Source organism: Aethalodelphis obliquidens, unplaced genomic scaffold (genome assembly GCF_003676395.1).
Source record: "Aethalodelphis obliquidens isolate GAN/ISIS:26980383/991018 unplaced genomic scaffold, ASM367639v1 scaffold6, whole genome shotgun sequence".
Classification (NCBI taxonomy): Eukaryota; Metazoa; Chordata; class Mammalia; order Artiodactyla; family Delphinidae; genus Aethalodelphis; species Aethalodelphis obliquidens.
In genome coordinates, this window is record NW_020837950.1 from 28889625 (window position 1) to 28913406 (window position 23782).

General features: G+C 38.7%; 1 protein-coding gene and 1 pseudogene across 6 annotated transcripts in view; both read right to left on the reverse strand.

Moving 5' to 3' along the window:
* Nucleotides 1-23782, reverse strand: part of SLIT2 (slit guidance ligand 2) — a 382557-nt gene that overhangs the window by 216373 nt on the left and 142402 nt on the right. The window lies entirely within an intron of this gene.
* On the reverse strand, nt 10133-10959 carry LOC113618907 (POU domain, class 5, transcription factor 1 pseudogene; annotated as a pseudogene).

Consider the following 23782-nt stretch of genomic DNA (forward strand, 5'->3'; position numbering starts at 1 on the left):
AATTTACACCCCAAATGGCAATTTTTGAGAGTTTCAGTAGGTCTACAGTCCTTGTCAGCCCTCGGTGTTATCAGTTTTTTGGTTTTTGTTTCTAATGGTTGTATTAATGGGTAAGTAATGGTGTCTTACTGTGGCTTTAATTAGCATTGTCCTAATAAATAATGATGTTGAACATCTTTTAATGTGTTTATTGTCCATTTGCATATTCTCATTTTGAAGCACCTGTCCAAGACTTTTGTCTCCCTTTCTTTTTTTAAATTTTTATTTTCTATTGAAGTATAGTTGATTAACAATGTTGTGTTAGTTTCAGGTGTACAGCAAAGTGATTCAGTTATACATATACATGTATATATTCTTTTTCCCATTTAGGTTATTAAAGAATTTTGAGCAGAGGTCCCTGTGCTATACAGTAGGTCCTTGTTGGTTATCTATTTAAAATATAGCAGTGTGTACATGTCAATCCCAGCCTCCCAATCTATCCCTCCCTCCACCCTTCCCCCCTGGTAACCATAAAGTCATTCTCTAAGTCTGTGAGTCTGTTTCTGTTTTGTAAGTAAGTTCATTTGTATTATTATTTTTTTTTTAGATTCCGCATATAAGCGATAATAATACGATATTTGTCTGACTCTCTTTCATTTGTTTTCTTGGGCTATCTGCTCTTTCTTATTGATTTATAGAAGTTTAAAATATAATTATAATTTGTATAAGAATCCTTTTGTGGTTACATTTACATATATTACAAATACTCCTCTATTCTTATTTATGAAGTGGTGTCTCTGATAAAAGTTTTTAAAATTTTAATAGAGTTCAAATTCTCATTCTTTTCATTTAAGGTTTGTGCTTTATGTGTCTCATTTTTTAAAAATGTGCCTAACCAAAGATTTTGAGAATATTCTATGACATTTTCAAGAAATATTATTGTTGGGAATTTCCTATTTCAATCTTCAATTACCTGAAATTAATGTTTGTGTATATCTGAGATAAGATGCAGTTGTTTTTCTTTGTAAATCCAGTTAACCTAGGACTATTTATTGAAAAGACTCATTTCCTTATGGCAAGTGAAGAAAGACTACACTATCACACAAGGGCTGAGTCAATCCAGAAGCGACACACATCACATGCTATTGTCCAGATCTAGTCACATGGCCCAACTAGCTGCAAGAGCACCAAGAACAGAAAATGAAGTATCTGAATATTATTGTTGTTGTAATATTTGCCAAGATAATCACACTTCTATCATATGAAAACGTACTTTCTGAATTATTTTACTATTCATGCACTGGAGAGAGTAAACAATAACATATTCCTTTATAACAGAGAGCCCAAATGGAGACCAATTTTTAAGAATCAACTAAAGGCAGGAATTAACTTGCTAAATTGTTGTTTTCCAAATGGAAATCACATGGAAAGTTTGATTACGGCCACCACGTATTACTTAGTACATCAATACCATCTTCCATTTGTGCTGAATTTAGTAACAGTAGTCTCAATGTTTTCTTGTTGATAATCACAGATTAATTAAAAAAGAGTGAAGAAAGCCCAAACAGACAGATAGACAAGTACAATGAAAATAATATGCCAGGCACGCTGCTTTGCATTCCCACACATGGGAACAATCATGGGGGAGAAAAACCCTCCAACACTACCATAAATTACTGTGATTGCAAAATAAAAGTACATACATCATTAACAATGATGTCTCTATCTTACTCATATTTCTTAGTATAGTACAAAATAACTAACTCCCATAATGAAAATTTTATATTTTCACCTTTTTCCTAGACCAGAACTTTCTAAGAGTTCTAAAAAATGATTAAGATGATTCCCTTACTTCAGCAGTTCCCCATAAATCTGTTTCAAAGGGAAGCAGAACATTCTTAGTAGTGGAAGGAAACTTCCTTATTTTCTTAAACTCCTAGGACACAGACTTGGAGTAATAATACTTTATTTAGAGCAATGATACTGTATTACTTTATTAGTAATAAAGTAATAATTACTTTATTAGTAATAATTACTTTATTACTAAGTACTTGAATTTATATGTATATATGTATGTGTGTATAATATATATATACTACCTATTATATATATCTTATGTATATAAAATAATAGTATATATACAAATATATATAATTCGATTTATCATGTGTTACAACTATCTACACAAGTAGATTAATTACACCTTCCTTAGGAGTAGGAACAATGACTTATTTTTGTTTCATTTTTGAATATTCATCATATCTGGCAAAGAACATGAGGAACTCAGTCCATGAAGTGACTCCCCCAGTCCCCTCCCCTTATCTGTTCAATTCAGACATCAGGGAACCGTATACAAACAAGCTCTTCTTCTTAAGGGTTATAAGGCATATTTTTTAAAAATCTTTGCAAGTTTTTCACAGTATTTTATTAAGATGAATTTTTAAATTCTATTTCTAGTCATCCAGACTCATAGAATGTTACAAATTAATGTTCAAAATTTTGAGAGACTATATATATAGTAATGGCTTAGGGATAATAAGGATCTATTATCTAAATATAGATTTTAAGTTCTTCTGAACCTCTCCCACATTTGGCTGTAATTTTATAACTACAGAGAAATGTGCTGTTTTGTTTAAAAGTATAGGGCAGAGACGGATTTATAATGATTCTAAGTTTTATGGACAACACTTCCTCTTGTCCATTCACTCATTAAATAATGCATTTATGAATTCTTTATTGCACACATGACTGGCACCAGGTTTGTGCTGGATTATCAAGAAATATATAAAATAACTGCTAACACCCACTGAGCAATTCTTATGTGGTAGGCAGTCTGCCAAGAGCTCTTCGAAGAGCTTGCCTTGTATTAACTCTCCCTATCCCTATTAAGTTAACCTTATGCGATTCAGGGAATTCAGTTGTTTGCCCAGGGTCACAAAGCTAGTGAGCGACAGAGCAGTGACTGGGATCAAGGCTGTCTTGTTCTAGAGCCAGAGTATCTCTAATCATTACATTATTCTGCCTCTACTCTCAGGATAAGCAGTTATTAAACTGGTGTTCTAGAAAACATCTGAGGTTTTAATTTAGAGGATATTTAAATCACATCTTAGGAAATTTCCTTATTACACTTAAGAGTTTGATAAGGTACAGTAGAAACTAGTCCTCAATTCTAAAAGAAAAAGATGTAAAATATATTATCTGACTTTGTTCATCATGATGTTTAGGTCTCATAAACTCTGTTTTTGCCTGAGAGTGGATACAGCATTAAATAATGATGCAACTGACAAATTGTGAAGGTTTTCAAACTTAAGGATACACTGTTCAAGCCCACATTTGGACACTGTTATGGACCAACAATATTTATTGGAGAAAAACTAAAGTTTGTGTGGTCCAAAGAATAAATCTTCTAAACTTCACAACTGTGTTTTTTTTTTTTTTTTAAAGAACATCATTGACTTGTCTTCAACTTCTGCATTGGATGACTAACACTTACCAAAATGGCAAACAGCTCTAGCACTGCAAATTAAAATTTCATATAAGCTTTGTACCTGCAAAACACCCTGACTTTGAGAAGGCTCTGTGCATCAAACGCTTTGCTAACAGCACCTATCTGTATCAAAACCACAGCACTCTCTTACCTAATAAAGTCCTTCTTTCTTTGCTAATTAAGACAGTACCAAAGAAATAAATAGATAAATAAAGTTACTTATTCAGTCAAGAGTACTGAATGTTCCCAGTAGGCAGTCTTTTCACAATTCAATTTCCCCAGTGGGACTAGAAGAGGAAATGAAACAACAAATTGTACTCCTGATGAACTAAGCAGAAGCCGCTATTCTAAAGGGAGTCCTGCTAGGCCAATTAGCTCATCATGTTAACAGAGGAGCAATCCAGAAACCAATGCCCCAACAGCAAAGGTTCAAAAACGCAAAGCTCAATGGCCTCTTGGAACACTGTCTCCAGTGGACACTCCTGGGAATTGTTGAGTGGTTTGCCAATGGTATTTTAATATATGATACAAAGCAAAGATTCATGTTAAGTCAAAATAGGAGCATTATTGCATCATTGCATATCTACATTAATATACTTAACCATTTATACATATTTTTCATTAAGTGGCACTTACTTGTATTTCCTGAGTCAACTTAAGCAAAAATGGCACAGAATAGCAATATTTTAAATTACTGTGGTTTCCCCAGTTTTCCAGGTGTATATTGTTTAACTCCCAAAGATAAAATATAGCTAGCCTTCAATTTAACAAGTTCACCTATCTAAAAAATGTATATGTGTACAAAAACATATTTTAGAATTAAATGGAATTTAGTGTGAACAATTATTAAATACATTATTATAATTAAAATAACATAGATACATCTCTTAAGAAATTTGGGAATTTTATATGAATGGTTTTGTAATATCAATATCATCTTACATTTATAGACTACAGCTTACAGAGTACTTCTACTTGTATTACCTTTTTCAGTATCTCAATATTTTGTTGTTTTAAAACTAAAAAAAAGGACCTCTAAGTCAAATCCTTCACCACTTTATGTTCTCTTACAATTTTTCCACATTTAAATCTTTATTTAAAAAACATACTAACATCTTTTCATGCAGGCGTTTAATTTTTTTTTGTCAAGACTGTGAAAATGGATCAGTGCTACTGTCCTTATTTTACCTAAAGGAACTGAGGAACTGTGATGAGAAATGGTATTTATTGACGATCGGCAAAGCCTGAGTAAACCTTCAACCTCTCAGTCCCAGAATCCTAATTGCACTTGAGGTATATTAACCCAGTAATGGATAAACCAGCATGTGCTGAATGGATGCTCAAGATGAAGTGTGTAGAGTAGAAAGTATGGAAGTATGAGGTGAAAGTAATCAGGTGGGAAATGAATTTGCTAAAACTAACAACCACATTATTAATTGTAAACAGTTTTTCCTCAGTATAACAATAATGCTAACTTACTTTTATTTCTTTATTAGATATGTAGTACATACTCAGTGTATAAACTGAATACCAATAACTAAAAACGTACTATATAACAACAATAAAAACCAATGAATAAATATGAAATATTTCAGTGTGAGTTTTTAAATGAGAAACAGAATTAGTATTGTTTTCATATCTTTGGTCTTTATTTTATTTATTTATTTTTTTATTTTTTAATTTTTTTTGCGGTACGCGGGCCTCTCACTGTTGTGGCCTCTCCCATTGTGGAGCACAGGCTCCGGATGCACAGGCTAAGCGGCCATGGCTCACGGGCCCAGCCGCTCTGCGGCACGTGGGATCTTCCCAGACCAGGGCACGAACCCGTGTCCCCTGCATCGGCAAGCGGACTCTCAACCACTGCGCCACCAGGGAAGCCCCATATCTTTGCTCTTATTCCAACTAACAAATATAGCTAGTTATATTGTGATACATTACATATACAACAAATAATTCAAGTTTTACACAGATAATTTAACTCTAATTTTCACTCCTGACTTAAGCAATAACTGTTACTCAGTTTTCTTAGGTGCAGTGCAAACAACTTGGTAATAGTGTTGGGGGCAGATTTAAGCCTTGGGAGCCTTATGAGTCTCTGATTTGAATTTTAGGTTCCACATCTTCCCAGCCATGTGAGTCTCAGCATTTTATTTATTTATGGTACCTGTCCTTCAAGGCCCATCTTCCTGTTTCTCCCTTTTATCCTCTGTTACCTCCAGGAGCTCTGCTGTTTCTCTGTCGTTCAGAACTCAGTGTTCCCCAGCTTCCCACTTCTCCCTCTTTCCCTCCAGAGTAAAAATGAGGTACATACTCTAAGATCACCAATCAAATGAGAAAAGAGTAAAACATTATAAAATAAAAAAACTTTTAAGTTAAAATAAATCTAAGCACATTCTGGACAGAGAGATACACATATAACCGAGCAAGAAGTCATGTGCCCGTGGTGCAGAAAGCCGAACTCTGACAGCAGGCATTTGCGGCAAAGTAAGGATTTATTTGCAGGGCATCAAGCAAAGGAGTGGGAGACAAGTCTCAGATACACTTCATCTTGGTCTTTGAGTTAGGAATGTTTTAAGGGGGAAGAACAAAGGAACTAGAATTAATCATTGCCTCGTGACATTTCTTAATCATGGTTTCAGGAATCAGGATGTCTCCTTTTTATAATTCTCTGTCCAGGTAGTCCATGGCTTGGGGATCTGTGGGCTCATCTTGCCCTGGAGAAACACCTGAGTTTGTAAGTTAATGATGATGTAGTACAATGTAATGATGATGTAGCAATTTTAATACATTGATGATGTTATCAACAATAGCCGACTCTGGTTGATAAGTGTTCAGTTAGCATAGGATTGAGGCCAGAGGGGACAAGAAAGCGATTGAGGTCAGAGGAGACAAGCAAGGGAATAAAGTTTTGGATAGAGAGATTAATCATAAACTCAGTAAGGGAACTCGGTTTTAGGGGAACTTGGTTTCACACATAAACAAACACATAAATAAATGACGTGTGACGGACTTGGGAGCAAGTGTGACCTTCCCGGGGAACAGGCCAAAAGTTAGAAATAGGGGTAGGACAGGCCCAGCAGAACCTGGACAGTGGGGAGTGGGGGGAGACTGGGCCCTGGAGGGCCCCTGCACTTGAGCTAATGGCAGGTTATAAGACCGACTTCATACCCATTCAACTGAGCAAGTGCAGGCCATGCAACAGGCACCAGGCCCTAGCGGGCCACATAGCTTCCAGTAATGGACCTGTGACTCCTTGGTCCTCATGCCAGAGAAACCCACATCCTCACCGAGGTCCAGGCCCAACACAGAGGTAGACTGGAAGTCCCCCTCCACTGGAAAAGAAAGATCCACGTCCAATCTCAGAATATCCTGTTGGCTCTACCCTCAAAATATATCCAGAACAACACCACTTCTCACCATCTTCACTGCTGTCACTCTGACTCAGTTCACCATCATCTCTTGCCTGGATTTTTGCAGTAGCCTCCAGTGGTAGTCAGAATATTGGCCCTCCAAAGATGTCCACATTCTATAGAATGTCACCTTAAGTGGCAAAATGGGCTTTGCAAAAGAATTAAATTAAGAATCTTGAGATGGGGAGATTATCCTGGTGGGCCCAATGTAATCACAAGAAGAAAGCAGGAGAGTCAGAGACAGAGAGAGACTGGAAGATGCTACCTTTCTGGCTTTGAAGCCAGAAAGGGGCCACAAGCCAAGGAATGCAGGTGGCTTCTAGAAACTGGAAAAGGCGTGGGAATGGATTCTCCCCAAGAGCCTCCAAAAGGAACATACCCTGCCAACAACTTGATCTCAGTCCATTGAGAACCATACCAGACCCCTGACCTCCAACACTGAAAGGTAATAAACTTGTGTTGTTTTAATACAAAAAAAAAACAACCAAAACTAATCACCTTCTAAAATAACATTAAGAGCCCACTGGTAACTTAATAATTCATTTTTAAAAACTAATATTTATTAAGTATGATACTTTAGGTATTGGATAAGTGTTTTACATGCATTAACTTGTTCGGTCTTCATTACCAACCTGTGAGATGGGTATTATTAGTGTTCCACTTTTAGATGAAAAATCGGGAGCTTAAATAACCTGGTCAAAGACCCACAGTTAGAGATCAAATGCAGACAACAAAACTCCATTCATAACCTCTCCATTATACCAGATGGGAGAACAAAGTTTAGGCGTGAGGCTAAAAGGGATCTTTTGCCTTCCACTCTAATCTAGATCTTGGAACAGCACCCCCAGGTACGCCTGCAGAGATATCACAGAGCTGGCTGTGAAGGGAACCCACACCTCCAGCCGCATGGATGAGGGCGCAGGTCTGCTGGATGGAATGGGTTAGAGTCAGCAGGCAGAGAGAAGGTCTTCCTAGCTGACGTGCTTTCCCCTTCAGCTCTGCCCTTCCCCCAGAAACATGATGTGTGAGAGTGTTCACCCAACAGGAGGGCAAGCAAATGGAGGAGAAAGCCAGAAAGCGGGCGGTCACAAAGGAATCAGCCAGATTGGCTCTGGCTTTTGAGGTACAAAGTTCTGGCTTGCCAGCAAAACTTGTTCCAACAAATGTCTAGCTCTGACCACCACGATTAACTAGAGTTCTTCCCAAGAACTGGATGGAGAGACGACGTTCTTTCAACACAGTGTCTTTGTGGTGATAGAGGCATGATGAGATGGGAGAATCCTTCATCCGTTACCAACCACTGTCTACTTTCTTCCTTTTTTTCAGGCATTTCTGACTTCAATTCCATCCTTATTCAGAAGATGATAATGGATGAAGATAATGATGACAAAGATGAAGCCCATCCAGCTTGGATTCAGTGGTTCATCTTTGCAGCCATATCCTCACCAATAACGTAAGCTCACTTGTGTTTTGGGGCTTTTATTGCACCTGCCCTAAAATCCCCAACCCTGAATGAATCCAACTGCCCATCTTCTCTGTACATGCATCTTAGTTGCTGAGTGCTCATGGAACAATCTCAGAGTTGGCTAACATCCATATAAAATATATGGTCACCACCTTTGAGAAGAATTTACCAGCACATGGCAATCCACGTGTTTGGTCAGCTCTCATTCTCTCATGCTCCTGTTCTGAAAATCTCAACTGTTCTCCAACCCCTGGTCCCCACTCTACTGGCCTTCCTCACACTTTATGGAAGCTACTGCCTTCTATTCACCAAGGAAATGGAGAGGTGTTAAACAGAAACTCCTTTGATGTCCAACATCTGAATGTATGAACCAACCTGCTTCTGCATGGCACCTTTTCCTTTCCTTCTGTGTTCTGCATCCCTCTTACCTTCCCAGGACCCTGGAGATGTCTATTACAAACTTTCTTCCCCATCTTTAGTCATTCTCGCCATACTGACTCCTGCCCTAAGTGGGCAAATCTTACTTCCCTTCTTACAACAAAAACAAAAACAAATAAATGCTCTCTCAATTCCATTTCCTCTTCTGGACAATCACATTTGCTCTTTTTTTCCAAACTCAAATATCCAACAAGACATTTACCCTTTATTTCCTCACTTCCTGCTTATTCTAATATTTCTTCCACTCTCACTACTGTACCTAATGTGTTCTCACTACAATTGTTTTGGCCTCAATATCCACTTTACTAAACCTAATGAAACACTCTTAGCTCTCATTTTATTTAACCTCACATTATTCTACCCTGTGGGCCCATTCCCTCCTTTTTCAAAACTCTCTTTCCTAGATATCTAATGTACCACATTCCCATTTTTTTCTCTAGCTTCCTTTCATAAGTAGTTCCTCCTTCTTTAACTGATCATTAAATGCTGGCTTTTTTTTAGGCTCTAGTTGCTCCAAGGTGCTCCTCTTTGTTATTCTATATTCTTTCCTCCATTATAACATGATTTACTTCCATAGCTTCAATTTCCATCTCTATGTCTATGACTTGTAGATTTATATTGCAATTGAGAGCTTTCTTCTGCACTCCAGACCATATACTCATCTCAACATTGCATTTGCTCCACAGTAGTCCAGACCTAATTCGAAAAGAAAAAAATACTACTTTAATGCTAAACTTAAAAACTTCCCCATAACCAAACCTGTACCTCGTCCTATATTCCACACCTCATACACTCAAACCAGAAATATGGGAACCATAGTACACTCATCTCTTTTCCTATCCATCAACTGCCAAGTTTTACAAATTGTCTCTTCTAAAGATTCTAAAATTATCCACTTTTCTTCATTCCAAGAGCCATCCTTCCAGGCCGAGATGCAATAATCTCTCTCCTGCATTACTAAATTGCCTCCTATCTGCTCTCTCCACACCTTCCATTCAATTAATCTTCCCATAGTAGTCAGAGTCATCATCAAAATAAGATTTATAGGATTTATAGGTATGCTTATTAAATCAAATGCATACAGTTCAAAGGTACAGAACATTAAAGTGAACCCCTTCATTAAAAATATAACCTTAGTAATTTCACGTTCATGCTAGTAAGGAAACAAAAACACAAACAAAAAGACTTAGGGTCCATCAAGTCACTATCTTTTTTCTTTTTTTCTAGGTCCCAGGCTTCTTTATTTAAGAACAAAGTGATGAGTGATGCAGGGATTAAAATCAAGAGCATCACTGAACTTCACCTTCCCTCCAACCAGTTCCCCCAAACTCCCTGCCCCCACACCCTGTGTACTCCCAATTCCTTTCTAAGTGAATGAAGAACCTAATCCCAAAGCCCTGGTACGACTCCCAGGGTTTTCTCCCTAGCTGTCCCCCTTCCTCTGTCCCCATTCCTGGGAAGGGCTGACACCTCCGTTGGAATGCATGGGGGAGCCCCAGAGTGGTGACAGACACCGAGGGAAAGGTCTCAGCCTCAGGAAATGGGACCGAGGAGTACAGCGTAGTGAAATGAGGACCCCCATAGCCTGGGGTACCAAAATGGGGCCCTGGCACCAGAGGAAAGGATACTGGTCCCCCTGAGAAAGGAGATCCAGCAGCCTCAAAATCCTCTCGCTGCGAAAAGTCACTGCTTGATCGTTTGCCCTTCTGGCGACGGTTGCAGAATCACACTCGGACCACATCCTTCTCAAGCCCGAGCTGCCGAGCCATGTGGCTCATCTGCTGCAGGATGGGCTTTGGGCACTGCAGGAACATGCTCTCCAGGTCGCCTCTCACTCGGTTCTCAATACTGGTCTGCTTTCTCTTCCGGGCCTGCATGACGGCCTCTGCCTTGCATATCCCCTGCAGATTCTCGTTGTTGTCAGCTTCCTCCACCCACTTCTGCAGCAGGGTCTGCAGCTTACACATGTTCTTGAAACTGAGCTGCAAAGCCTCAAAACGGCAGATGGTTGCTTGGCCGAACACCTTCCCAAAGAGAACCCCCAGGGTGAACCCCACATCGGCCTGGGTATATCCCAGGGGGATCCTCTTCTGCTTTAGGAGCTTGGCAAATTGTTCGAGGTCTTTCTGAAGAGCTTTGATGGCCTGGGACTCCTCGGGGGTCGGCCAAGTCACTATTTTTTTTTTTTTTTTTTTTGCGGTACGTGGGCCTCTCACTGTTGTGGCCTCTCCCGTTGCAGAGCACAGGCTCCGGACGCGCAGGCTCAGCGCCCATGGCTCACGGGCCCAGCCGCTCCGCAGCATGTGGGATCTTCCCAGACCGGGGAACGAACCCGTGTCCCCTGCATCGGCAGGCGGACTCTCAACCACCAGGGAAGCCCCAAGTCACTATCTTTAACAGGAACTCTTAGTTCTAGGAGTTCTGGCTTCTCTTTCAGTCCCCTGAAAGAGAATACATCACACCTGTATTTCTCTACAGTCAGTACACATGTCATGTAAACTCCCATAGCCCATGCTTTCTACTTGGCACTTTTCCTCCTCAGGTAGCTAAAGTTTTCATTCTTTGATCTCAGGTTATTATAGCACTTCAGTTAGGGTGGCTTTTGCACCCAGCACCAGGAGAGATGCCCTCTTTTAGTATAATATTACTATAACTTTTTCTTTGTAGTACCAATACTTACTTGTTTGATGTAACTCTTGCCCTCCAGTGTATAAGCTGCCTCAAGGCAATAACTGCACCTGTCTTAAGCATTAAAATCATAGTATAGGGACTTCCCTGGTGGCACAGTGGTTAAGAATCTGCCTGCCAATGCAGGGGACATGGGTTCGATCCCCAGTCCAGGAAGACCCCACATGCCGCGGAGCAACTAAGTCCATGTGCCACAACTACTGAGCCTGCGCTCTAGAGCCCACGAGCCACAACTACTGAGCCCGTGTGCCACAACTACTGAAGGCCGTGTGCCTAGAGCCCATGCTCCATAACAAGAGAAGCCAACGCAATGAGATGTCCGTGCACCGCAACGAAGAGTAGCCCCAGCTCACCGCAACTAAGAGAAAGCCTGAGCCCAGCAACAAAGACCCAACGCAGGGGAAGAATAAATTAATTAACTAATTATTTTTAAAAATCATAGTATAATATTTGATACATATTAGATACTCAAGGAACACTGATTAACTGAGTCCCTAGAAAGAAGAGTAGGGAAAAGATTAAATTCAAGTAATGGTAACTGTCAACATACTGTGTGAGACACATTTCGTATAGGTTTTAAATAGGATCTAATCTACCCTTAACTCTATCATCAATTTAACTATTTCATTTGGTAGAACAGTTCTATCATCTACACCTAAGTCTGAGCTACCTATCATGAGAATAGTACTATGTAAGGATAAAATGTCATTCCCAGTGATATTCATATAATTGCATGCACACTGAAAAGAGCTGTGTATAGATGCAAATGAATTATGATGCTAGCAAACAATTGCAGGACACTTAATATGTTCAATTACTGTTCTGATCATTTTACATACATTAATCTAATCAAAACTCACAACTTCCTGTGATGTACATACCACTATTAACCCCTTTTATAGATGCAAAAATTGAGGGTCAAAGAGTTTAGTAATTTGCCTAGGGTCACTCAGTTCTTAAATGGCAAAACCAGGATTTAAACTCAGACTGTCCTATCAGGCTTCAGATTTAAAGACTATGGTGTGGGCACCCTCATTATAATATTAAAAGATTAATATTACTCTATAATTTGAAGAGAATATTTTTCTTAAACCAAATAGTATAGTATTGAAAACTTATATTCTGCTACTGACTTCTGTACTTTTAAAATTCAGCCACAGTAGAAAAAGAATAAAGTTTAACTTCCCCATTAATGAAACACTGGATATAGAGAACACATTTCTTTTAATTTTTTACCATGCTGAATATTTTTCATGCTAGTCAGCTTAACATTAAGCTGCTTATTATTTTTTACAAGATTGTACATATGCCAGAAAGTATATTTGTGTTATCCCAAAATTAATCTTTAATTTAATAGTATATATTTTGATTCAAAGATAATCTTATGTATTACCATGGGTAAAATTTTCAATTAATTTAAAATATAGCTAAATCAATTTATAATAACATTAGCCAAAGGATGGATATTACTGATTGAGCTAGATATAAATAGAATTGAAATATATCCCAGATGTTATACTGAATATAATGAAATATACTTGGTTTCAGGATTTCTGGAAATAATAACTGATAATTGACAAAGGAATCCACAGACTACCAGAATGGAATATATGTATAAACAGCAAAACTGAAACCTAAAATCAATATACAAATGAATAGCATGTTATTTATATTAGGAACTGAAAAACAAAGAAACAGTACATGCTTGGATAAAACAAAATCAGAGAATATTGTATGGCAACAACATAATAAAGTCCCCTGCGGAACAGATGATAAAAGATGGCCCAACTTAAAGTACACAAAGCACCTCCAAAAATTCTGGCCATAATGCTACTTCTACCTCCTTGATTCTCCATGGTATTTTCAAATACTGAATTCTCTGTTCTCCTTTTCAAACTCCGAATTCTGGAACCATTTGTACATACCATCTGCCTCTCCTTCTTAATGTCCCATAACTCTTTTTTTTTTTTAACATCTTTATTGGGGTATAATTGCTTTACAATGTTATGTTAGTTTCTGCTATATAACAAAGTGAATCAGCTATACGTATACATATATCCCCATATCCCCTCCCTCTTGCATCTCCCTCCCATCCTCCCTATCCCACCCCTCTAGGTGGTCACAAAGCACCAAGCTGATCTCCCTGTGCTATGCAGCTGCTTCCCACTAGCTATCTATTTTACATTTGGTAGTGTATATATGTCCATGCCACTCTCCTACTTCATCCAAGCTTACCCCTCCCCCTCCTTGTGTGCTCAAGTCCATTCTCTACGTCTGCGTTTTTATTCCTCTCCTGCCCCTAGATTCTTCAGAACCATTTATATATATTTTTAAGATTCCATATATGTGTTAGCATACGGTATTTGTTTTTTTTCTTTCTGACATACTTCACTCTTGTATGACAGACTCTAGGTTCATCCCCCTCACTACAAAAAACTCAATTCTGTTTCTTTATATGGCTGAGTAATATGCCATTGTATATATGTGCCATGTCTTCTTTATCCATTCATCTGTCGATGGACACTTATGTTGCTTCCATTTCCTGGCTACTGTAAATAGTGCTGCAGTTAACATTGTGGTACATGACTCTTTGAATTATGGTTTTCTCAGGGTTTATGCGCAGTAGCAGGATTGCTGGGTCGTATGGTTGTTCTATTTTTAGTTTTTTAAGGAACCTCCATACTCTTCTCCATAGTGGCTGTACCAAATTACATTCCCACCAATAGTGCAAGAGGGTTCCCTTTGCTCCAAACACTCTCTAGCATTTATTGTTTGTAGGTTTTTTTAATGTTATATGATTTTTTATATTAATACAACTGTACTACATTTATGTTTAATAACTGTTTATCTCAGTTATTTAATACATTTTTAAACAACTTTATTGGAGTATAATTGCTTTACAATGGTGTGTTACTTTCTGCTTTATAACAAAGTGAATAAGCCATACATACACATATATCCCCATATCTACACCCTCTCGCGTCTCCCTCTCACCCTCTCTATCCCACCCCTCTAGGTGGTCACAAAGCACTGAGCTGATCTCTCTGTGCTATGCGGCTGCTTCCCACTACCTATCTATTTTACATTTGGTACTGTACATAAGTCCATGACACTCTCTCACTTTGTCCCAGCTTACCCTTCCCCCTCCCCGTGTCAAGTCCATTCTCTACGCCTGCGTCTTTACTCCTGTCCTGCCCTTAGGTTCTTCAGACCTTTTTTTTTTTTTTCAGATTCCATATATATGTGTTAGCATACAGCATCTCTTTCTGACTTACTTCACTCTGTATGACAGACTCTAGGTCCATCCACCTCACTACAAATAACTCAATTTCATTTATTTTTATGGCTGAGTAATATTCCATTGTATATATGTGCCACATCTTCTTTATCCATTCTTCTGTTGATGAACACTTAGATTGATTCCATGTTCTGGCTATTGTAAATACAGCTGCAATGAACATTGTTGTTCATGACTTTTTTGAATTATGGTTTTCTCAGGGTATATCCCAGTAGTGGGATTGCTGGGTCATATGGTAGTTCTATTTGTAGTGTTTTAAGGAACCTCCATACTGTTCTTCATAGTGGCTGTATCAATTTACATTCCCACCAACAGTGCAAGAGGGTTCCCTTTTCTCCACACACTCTCCAGCATTTATTGTTTCTAGATTTTTTGATGATGGCCATTCTGACTGGTGTGAGGTGATACCTCATTGTAGTTATGATTTGCATTTGTGACTAATGATTAGTGATGTTGAGCATTCTTTCATGTGTTTGTTGGCAACCTATATATCTTCTTTGGAGGAATGTCGCTTTAGGTCTTCTGCCCATTTTTGGATTGGGTTTTTTCTTTTTTTGATACTGAGCTGCATGAGCTGCTTGTAAATTTTGGAGATAAATCCTTTGTCAGTTGCTTCATTTGCAAACATTTTCTCCCATTCTAAGGGTTGTCTTTTCATCTTGTTTTATGGTTTCCTTTGCTGCACAAAAGCTTTGAAGTTTCATTAGGTCCCATTTGTTTATTATTGTTTTTATTTCCATTTCTCTAGGAGGTGGGTCAAAATGGATCTTGCTGTGATTTATGTCATAGAGGGTTCTGCCTATGTTTTCCTCTAAGTGTTTTATAGTGTCTGGCCGTACATTTAGGTCTTTAATTCTTTTTTAGTTTATTTTTGTGTATGGTGTTAGGGAGTATTCTAATTTAATTCTTTTATATGTAGTTGTCTAGTTTTCCCAGCACAACTTTTTGAAGATACTGTCTTTTCTCCATTGTATATTCTTGTCTCCTTTATCAAAAATAAGGTGACCATATGTGCGTGGGTTTATCTCTGGCCTTTCTATCCTGTTCCATTGATCTATATTTCTGTTTCTGTGCCACTACCATACTGTCTTGATTACTGTAGCTTTGTAGCTTTGTAGTATAGTCTGAAGTCAGGGAGTCTGATTCCTCCAGTTCTGCTTTTCTTTCTCAAGACTGCTTTGGCTCTTCAGAGTCTTTTGTATTTCCATACAAATTGTGAAATTTTTTGTTCTAGTTCTGTGAAAAATGCCATTGGTAGTTTGCTAGGGATTGCATTGAATCTGGAAATTGCTCTGGGTAGTATATTCATTTTCACAATGTTGATTCTTCCAATCCAAGATCATGGTAGATCTCTCCATCTGTTTGTATCATCTTTAATTTCTTTCATCAGTGTCTTATAGTTTTCTGCATACAGGTCTTTTGTCTCCTTAGGTAGGTTTATTCCTAGGTATTTTATTCTTTTTTTGCAATGCTGAATGGGAGTGTTTCCTTAATTTCTCTTTCAGATTTTTCATCATTAGTGTATAGGAATGCAAGAGATTTCTATGCATTAATTTTGTATCCTGCTACTTTACCAAATTCACTAATTAGCTCCAGTAGTTTTCTGGTAGCATCTTTAGGATTCTCTATGTATACTATCATGTCATCTGCAAACAATGACAGCTTTACTTCTTCTTTTCCAATTTGGATTATTTTTATCTCTTTTACTTCTCTGACTGCTCTGGCTAAAACTTCGAAAACTATGTTGAATAATAGTGGTGAGAGTGGGCAACCTTGTCTCTTTACTGATCTTAGTGGAAATGGTTTCAGTTTTTCATCATTGAGGATGATGTTGGCTGTGGGTTTGTCATATATGGCCTTTATTCTGTTGAGGTAATCCCCTCTATGCCTATTTTCTGGAGGGTTTTTATCATAAATGGGTGTTGAATTTTGTCGAAAGCTTTTTCTGCATCTATTAAGATGATAGCACAGGGAGATCAGCTCGGTGCTTTGTGACCGCCTGGAGGGGTGGGATAGGGAGGGTGGGAGGGAGGGAGACGCAAGCGGGAAGAGATATGGGAACATATGTATATATATAACTGATTCATTTTGTTGTGAAGCTGAAACTAACATACCATTGTAAAGCAATTATACTCCAATAAAGATGTTAAAAAAAAAAAAAAAAAGATGATCATATAGTTTTTCTCCTTCAATTTGTTAATATGGTGTATCACATTGATTGATTTGCTTAGATTGAAGAATCCTTGCATTCCTGGAATAAACCCCACTTGATCATGGTGTATGATCCTTTTAATGTGCTGTTGGATTCTGTTTGCTAGTATTTTGTTGAGGAGTTTTGCATCTATGTTCATCAGTGATATTGGCCTGGAATTTTCTTTCTGTGTGACATCTTTGTCTGGTTTTGTTATCAGAGTGACAGTGGCCTCGTAGAATGAGTTTGGGAGTATTCCTTCCTCTGCTATATTTTGGAAGAGTTTGAGAAGGATAGGTGTTAGCTCTTCTCTAAATGTTTGGTATAATTCGTGTGTGAAGCCATATGGTCCTGGGCTTTTGTTTGTTTGAAGATGTTTAATCACAGTTTCAATTTCAGTGCTTGTGATTGATCTGTTCATATTTTCTATTTCTTCCTGGTTCAGTCTCGGAAGATTGTGCATTTCTAAGAATTTGTCCATTTCTTCCAGTTTGTCCATTTTATTGGCATGTAGTTGCTTGTAGCAATCTCTCATGATCCTTTGTATTTCTGCAGTGTCAGTTCTTACTTCTACTTTCTCATTTCTAATTCTATTGATTTGAGTCTTCTCTCTTTTTTTCTTGATGAGTCTGGCTAATGGTTTATTAATTTTGTTTATCTTCACAAAGAACCAGCTTTTGATTTTATTGATCTTTGCTATTGCTTCCTTCATTTCTTTTTCATTTATTTCTGATTTGATCTTTATGATTTCTTTCCTTCTGCTAATTTTGGGGGTTTTCTGTTCTTCTTTCTCTAATTGCTTTAGGTGTAAGGTTAGGCTGTTTATTTGAGCTGTTTTCTTGTTTCTTGAGGTAGGATTGTATTGCTATACCCTTCTCTCGTAGAACTGCTCTTGCTGCATTCCATAGGTTTTGGGTTGTAGGGATTTCATTGTCATTTGTTTCTAGGTATTTTTTGATTTCCTCTTTGATTTCTTCAGTGATCTCTTGGTTATTTAGTAGGGAATTGTTTAGCCTCCATGTGTTTGTATGTTTTACAGATTTTTTCCTGTAATTGATATCTAGTCTAGGCATTGTGGTCAAAAAAGACACTTGATATGATTTCAATTTTCTTAAATTTACCAAGGCTCGATTTGTGACCCAAGATATGATCTACCCTGGAGAATGTTCCATGAGCTATTGAGAAGAAAGTGTATTCTGTTGTTTTTGGATGGAATGTGCTTTAAATATCAATTAATTCCATCTTCTTTTATGTAACAATGAAAGCTTGTGTTTCCTTATTTATTTTCATTTTGGATGATCTGTCCATTAGTGAAAGTGGGGTGTTAAAGTCCCCTACTATGATTGTGTTAATGTTGATTTCCCCTTTTATGGCTGTTAGCATTTGCCTTATGTATTGAGGTGCTCCTATGCTGGGTGCATAAATATTTACAATTGCTATATCTTCTTCTTAGATTGATCCCTTGATCATCATGATCCCTTGATCATCATCATCAATTTAATGTTCATCATTAAATTGTTCCTTCTTTTTCTCTTGTAATAGTCTTTATTTTAAAGTCTATTTTGTCTGATATGAGAATTGCTACTCCAGCTTTCTTTTGATTTCCATTTGAATGGAATATCCTTTTCCATCCCCTCACTTTCTGTCTGCATGTGTCCCTAGGTCTGACGTAGGTCTCTTGTAGACAGCATATATATGGGTCTTTTTTTTTTAATCCATTTAGCCAGTCTGTGTCTTTTGGTTGGAGCATTTAATCTATTTAGATTTAAAGTAATTATTGATATGTATGTTCCTATTACCATTTTCTTAATTGTTTTGGGTTTGTTATTGTAGGTCTCTTGTGTTTCCTGCTTGGAGAAGTTCCTTTAGTATTTGTTGTAAAGCTGAATTGGTGGTGCTGAATTCTCTTAACTTTTGCTTGTCTGTAAAGGTTTTAATTTCTCCATCGAATCTGAATGAGATCCTTGCTTGGTAGAGTAATCTTGGGTGTAGGTTTTTCCCTTTCATCACTTTAAATATGTCCTGCCACTCCCTTCTGGCTTGCAGAGTTTCTGCTGAAAGATCAGCTGTTAACCTTATGGGGATTCCCTTGTATGTTATTTGTTGCTTTTCCCTTGCTGCTTTTAATATTTTTTCTTTGTATTTAATATTTGATAGTTTGATTTATATGTGTCTTGATGTGTTTCTCCTTGGATTTATCCTGTATGGGACGCTCTGTACTTTCTGGACTTGCTTGAGTATTTCCTTTCCCACATTAGGGAAGTTTTCAACTATAATCTCTTTAAATATTTTCTCAGTCCCTTTCTTTTTCTTTTCTTCTTCTGGGACCCCTATAATTCGAATGTTGGTGTATTTAATGCTGTCCGAGAAGTCTCTGAGACTGTCCTCAATTCTTTTCATTCTCTTTTCTTTATTCTGCTCTGAGGTAGTTATTTCCACTATTTTATCTTCCAGGTCACTTATCTGTTCTTCTGCCTCAGTTATTCTGCTATTGATTCCTTCTAGAGAATTTTTAATTCCATTTAAAATTGGAATTAAATGGAATTTAATGTTCATCAATTTAATGTTCATCATTAAATTGTTCATCATTGTTGTTTGCTCTTTAGTTCTTCTTGGTCCTTGTTAAACATTTCTTGTATTTTCTCCATTTTATTTCTAGGATTTTGGATCATCTTTACTATGACTACTCTTAATTCTTTTTCAGGTAGACTTCCTATTTTCTCTTCATTTGTTTGGTCTCGTGGGTTTTTATCTTGCTCCTTCATCTGCTGTGTGTTTCTCTGTCTTTTCATTTGCCTTAACTTACTGTGTTTGGGGTCTCCTTTTTGCAGGTTGCAGGTTCATAGTTCCCATTGTTTTTGGTGTCTGCCACCAGTGGCTACGGTTGGTACAGTGGGTTGTGTACGCTTCCTGGTGGAGGGGACTAGTGCCTGTGTTCTGGTGGAGGAGGCTGGATCTTTCTGGTGGGCAGGACCACATCCAGGGGTGTGTTTTGGGGTGTCTGTGACCTTATTATGATTTTAGGCAGTCTCTCTACTAATGGGTGGGATTGTGTTCCTGCCTTGCTAGTTGTTTGGCATAGGGTGTCCAGCACTGTACCTTGCTGGTCGTTTAGTGGAGCTGGGTCTTAGCAGTGAGATGGAGATCTCTGGGAGTGCTTTTGCCATTTGATGTTATGCGGAGCCGGGAGGTCTCTGGTGGACCAATGTCCTGAAGGCGGCTCTCCCACCTCAGAGGCACAGGCCAGACACCCAAGTGGAGCACTAAGACCCTATCAGCCAAACGGCTCAGAAGAAAAGGGACAAAAAAGAAAAAAGAAAGAAAAGAGTAAAATAAAATAAACTTATTAAAATAAAAAATAATTATTAAAAATTAAAAAGTAGTAAAAAATCGAAGAAAATAAAGAGAGGAACCAAACCAAAAAACATATCTACCAATGATAACAAGAGCTAAAAACTGTACTAAAAAAACCCCAACAAAAACAAACAAACAAAAACGCACAGACAGAACCCTAGCACAAATGATAAAAGCAAAGCTTTATGGAGAAGATCACACAAAGAAGCATACACCTACACACTCAGAAAAAGGAAAAAAATATATATATCATTGCTCCCAATGTCTACCACCTCAATTTTGGGACGATTCATTGTCTATTCAGGTATTCCAGAGATGCAGGGTACATGACGTTGATTGTGGAGATTTAATCCACTGCTCCTGGGGCTGCTGGGAGAAACTTCCCTTTCTCTTCTTTGTTCGCACAGCTCCTGGGGTTCAGCTTTGGATTTGACCCCGTCTCTGTGTGTAGGTCTCCTGAGGATATCTCTTCTTCACTCAGACAGGATGGCGTTAAAGTAGCAGTTGATTAGGGGGCTCTGGCTCACTCAGGCCAGGGGGAGGGAGGGGTATGGAATGCGGGGCGAGCCTCCAGCAACAGAGGCAAGTGTAACGTTGCAACAGGCTGAGGTGCACCATGTGTTCTCCAGGGTAATTTGTCCCTGGATCACGGGACCCTGGCAGTGGCGGGCTGCACAGGCTTCCAGGAGGGGAGGTGTGGATAGTGACCTGTGCTCGCACACAGGATTCTTGGTGGCTGCAGCAGCAGCCTTAGCACCTCATGCCCATCTCTGGTGTCTACGCTGATAGACGCAGCTCGCGCACATCTCTGGAGCTTGTTTAGATGGTGCTCTGATTCCCCTCTCCTGGCACACCCCAAAACATTTGTCTCTTGCCTCTTAGGCAGGTCCAGACTTTTCCCCGGACTACCTCCTGGCTAGCTGTGGCGCACTAGCCCCCTTCAGGCTGTGTTCATGCAGCCAACACCAGTCCTCTCCTTGGGATCTGAACTCCGAAGCCCAAGCCTCAGCTCCCAGCCCCCACCGGCCCCAGTGAGTGAGCACACAAGCCTCTCAGGCTGGTGAGTGCTGGTCAGCACCGATCCCCTGTGCAGAAATCTCTCCGCTTTGCCCTCTGCATCCCTGTTGCTGTGCTCTCCTCCTTGGCTCCGAAGCTTCCCCCTCACCACCCCTAGTCTCTGCCCACAAAGGGGCTTCTTAGTGTGTGGAAACTTTTCCGCTTTCACAGCTCCCTCCCCAAGGTGCAGGTCCCGTCCCTATTCTTTTGCGTCTGTTTTTTCTTTTGCCCTACCCAGGTACGTGGGGACTTTTTTTTTGCCTTTTGGAAGTCTGAGGTCTTCTGCCAGTGTTCAGTAGGTGTTCTGTAGGAGTTGTTCCACATGTAGATGTATTTCTGATGTATTTGTGGGGAGGAAGTTGACCTTCACGTCTTACTCTTCCACCATCTTGAAGGTCTCTCTGTAGATTTTTTGATGATGGCCATTCTGACCAGTGTAAGGTGATACCTCATTGTAGTTTTGATTTGCATTTCTCTAATGATTAGTGACGTTAAGCATCTTTTCATGTGTTTGTTGGCAATCTGTACCTCTTCGTTGGAGAAATGTCTATTCAGGTGTTCTGCCCATTTTTGGATTGGGGTGTTTGTTTTTTTGATATTGAGCTGCATGAGCTGCTTGTAAATTTTAGAGATTAATCCTTTATCAGTGCTTTGTTGGCAAATATTTTCTCCCATTCTGAGGGTTGTCTTTTTGTCTTGTTTATGGTTTCCTTTGCTGTGCAAAAGCTTTGAAGTTTCATTAGGTCCCATTTGCTTATTTTTGTTTTTATTTCCATCTTGGAAAAGGAGAAAAAGGACCTTGCTGTGATTTATGTCATAGAGTGTTCTGCCTACGTTTTCCTCTAAGTTTTATAGTGTCTGGCCTTACCTTTAGATCTTTAATCCAATTTGAGTTTATTTTTGTGTATGGTGTTAGAGAGTGTTCTAATTTCATTATTTTACATGTAGCTCTCCAGTTTTCCCAGCACCACTTATTAAAGAGGCTGTCTTTTCTCCATGGTATATTCTTGCTTCCTTTATCAAAGTTAAGGTGACCACATGTGCATGGGTTTATCTCTGGGCTTTCTAACCTGTTCCATTGATCTATATCTCTATTTTTGTGCCAGTACCAAACTCTCTTGATTCCTATAGCTTTGTAGTATATGTTCTGTAACCTTTTTTTCTTTTTTTTTTTTTTGCGGTACATGGGCCTCTCACTGTTGTGGCCTCTCCCGTTGCTGAGCACAGGCTCCGGTCACACAGGCTCAGCAGCCATGGCTCATAGGTCTAGCCGCTCCTCAGAATGTGGGATCTTCCCGGACTGGGGCACGAACCCGTGTCCCTTGCATCGGCAGGCAGACTCTCAACCACTGCGCCACCAGGGAAGCCCTCCTGTAACTCTTGAACCCACTTTTGACTGAGCTGTGAAAGCTCAGCTGAATCTACTGAAGCCAACACAGCCAAACCGAACGCAAAAATCCTTTAACTCATGTGACTTCTCTGCAAGAAAACAACAAAAGCAACAAAAATCTGGTTTTTCTTGAAACATTCACCTCCTCAATTGTTCTTTCAGTCTTTCCTAGGTCCTCTACTAGCTCCTCTTTGTTCTCCCTCTTCACCACATTCATTCAGGGGTGTAAGCTAGTTTCATGCTGTCCCTTTTCACAACAGCTTTTCCCCCAGAGCTCCATCATCTCAACCCAGGTGTCTCATGGAAATGTCTACATGGGTATTTTACAGATGCCCCCAACATAATATGTCAAAAACTGAAATCATCCTGTACCGTCTCAACTCTGCTCTTTTTTCCCCAGAGATCTATACGAGTAATGATTGCATCACCCATTCAATTATACAAGTCAGAAATTTGGGTGCCACATTTGAGTCCTCTCCCTCCCTAGACTCCATGTAAACTGAAGTTCTTGATCACATCTGGAATAATGTGTCCAATTTTGACAACCGCATAGGATAGAAAAATCAAACTTAAAACTGTGTAAGGGAGGAGAGTGTATATATGGAAACTCTCTGAATTTTCTACTCAATGTCTTAAACACCTAAAATTACTCTGAAAAATTAAAATCTACTAATTAAAAAAAAACACTTGGCGGTATATAGAGGAGCATGGCAATGGCAAGAGATTTAAAACTGTTTCATATAAAAATTTTAAAAGATATGCACACTTGAAATATTCATCTTCACGAAGAAAATTAAGAAAAGTCATGATAGCTATCTTACAAAATTGTAGAGGAAAAAGGAAGATATGTTCATTTGACTCCATGAAAACAAAGGTATATTCTCTAGGACAAACTATAGAGAAGTGATTTTCAGATTCTTACAAAAGAACAAACTATTTAGTAAACAAAACACTTTGAGAAGCAGTGAGCTACTAAATCATTTGTTCAACACAGTCCTTTTGGACTTAGGAAGTGCTTTTTATTAT